Below are 2,100 nucleotides of genomic sequence, written 5' to 3' on the forward strand. Positions count from 1 at the left end.
GATCAAAGAATAATTAACAGGGAACTGGAGTGAGTGTCCCAGAGACTGGCGAGCAGCTAGAAGGCAGGCCTCTTAGTCCTTCCTCTTGGCCCTCAGACTCCAATCAATCAGTGGTGGAGGCTTGGCAGAACTGGGAACTGGCTTCCTTAGTAGTCCTGTAGGTTCAATCTCCAGAGGACAGGCCAGGCACCAATGGACCAGCTGCCAGTCTCCTGGAACTCAGCCTCGGGCACTGAGGCCACTTCCCCTCCCTTAGACTAGCTCCCTTAGTAGTCCTAAAGGTTCATTCTGAAGAGGATAGGCCAGGCACCAACAGACCAGCGCCTCCAGCATGATCCTGACAGTGCTGCGGGCCTCCTGGGACTCAGCCTCAGGCACTGTGGCCACTTCCCCTCCCTAGATGCTCCACAAGGAAGAAAGGATACCACCGGCAGAGCCAGGAGCGACCAGCAGTGACTGACTGCTCTCCCTGTGCTTCCTCCAGGTCACTCGAGCCAGCCCCTGCCTGCCCCACTCCAGATGAAGTGTGATCACTGCACACGGAAGGAATGTAGTAAAAAAACAGAAACCGATGACCAAGAGAATGCCGCAGTCACTGTCTGAAGTCCGGCTCAGGAGAATGGAGAGAAGGGAGAATTCCTTAAGTTGGCCAATGCCAAGATATTTCTGAGTGACTGCCTGGAATTTGACAGTTGTGTAACCGCAGAGGAAGGAGTCCAAGTTTCTGAACAGAACACCAAGGACTTCTTCTATGTTCTGAACCTTAATAAGAAATGTGATACCTCACAGCACAAAGTGCTGGCAGTATCCGTGTGTCCTTAGTTTCTGCCTTATTTTGCTGCTAAATTCAGCTTCAGTGTCACTGATGCATCCAGAAGGCTCTGCAGCTTTCTCAAAAGCTTTGGGGCTCACTGTCTTTGACATGAAGATAGCTGCAGACTTCAGCATCCTGGAGAGTCAGAAGGAATTTGTGCGTCGGTACTGCCAGCACCGTGAGGAAGAGCCCCGGCTACCCATGCTGACCTCCGCCTTCCCTGGCTGGGATCGATATGCAGAGCATGTGCTGGGTCACCCCATCACCCCCACCTCTGCATGGCCAAGTCTCCCCAGCAGATCATGGGCTCTCTGGTGAAGGATTACTTCACCAGACAGCAAAACCTGTCCCCAGACAAGATTTTCCACATCATTGTGGCCCCGTGTTATGACAAGAAACTGGAGGCCCTTTGAGAAGATGTTCCCACAGTTTCACACAGTTCCCAAGGTGCTGACTGTGTGTTAACCTCAGGTGAAATTGTCCAGATAATGGAGCAAAGTGACCTCGCCTCGGGGACGCTCTGGAGACATGAAGGAGAAGGAGGTGAGGCTCCACGAGGGTGCCAGCTCCAACAGGTACCAGGCACACATCTTCAGGCACTTGGCCCAGGAGCTGTTCAATGAGGACGTGGGAGTGCTCACCTACCGAACCCTGAGGAACAGACTTCCAGGAGGTCACCCTTGAAAGGGATGGAGAGGTTCTGCTACGCTTTGAGGCTGCTATGGCTTTCGGAACATCCAGAAGTGGTCCTGAAGATGTAGAGGGGCAAGTTCGTGGAGGTCCTGGCTTGTGCTGGGCATGCTTAAGCGGCAGGGGCCAGGCCCAGGCGGACAATGGGTGTGCAGACAGGGCACTGTGCAGCAGATGGAAGGCATCTATGCTGCAATCTTGGTGTGGCCCCCGGAGAACAGCGCCCATGTGCAGGAGCTGTACTAGGAGTAGCTGGGGGTGGAGGGGAGATTCCCCCCAGGTCCAGGCAGCCCTGCATACCGCCTAGCAGGGTCCAGGGCAGCCTGCCAGGACATCAAGGTCCAGCAGACATCCAGCCTACAGGCTGCCTGAAGAAGGGTGTCAGACACATGAAGGAAAGGCTTAGCATCTTTGTCATCGCTTTGGTTTTCAGAATTCCCTGCTCCCCATATGTTGGCTCTCTCCCTCTGAGGGGCACTGTTGTCGTCACATGGGTGCAACTGGAATATTCTATCTTGAGAGGATCTGAAGCTATCAGATCCAGGGCTTTTCTTTATCGGATAATTTAGGATTACTAATTCAATCTCCTTATAGTT

At 53.5% G+C, this 2,100-nt stretch overlaps 1 pseudogene; it reads left to right on the forward strand.

Moving 5' to 3' along the window:
- Nucleotides 1-519: 519 nt before the first annotated feature.
- On the forward strand, nucleotides 520-1,828 carry LOC102241751 (annotated as a pseudogene).
- Nucleotides 1,829-2,100: the final 272 nt, after the last annotated feature.

Source organism: Myotis brandtii, unplaced genomic scaffold, assembly GCF_000412655.1.
Source record: "Myotis brandtii unplaced genomic scaffold, ASM41265v1 scaffold290, whole genome shotgun sequence".
In the NCBI taxonomy this organism is placed as follows: Eukaryota; Metazoa; Chordata; class Mammalia; order Chiroptera; family Vespertilionidae; genus Myotis; species Myotis brandtii.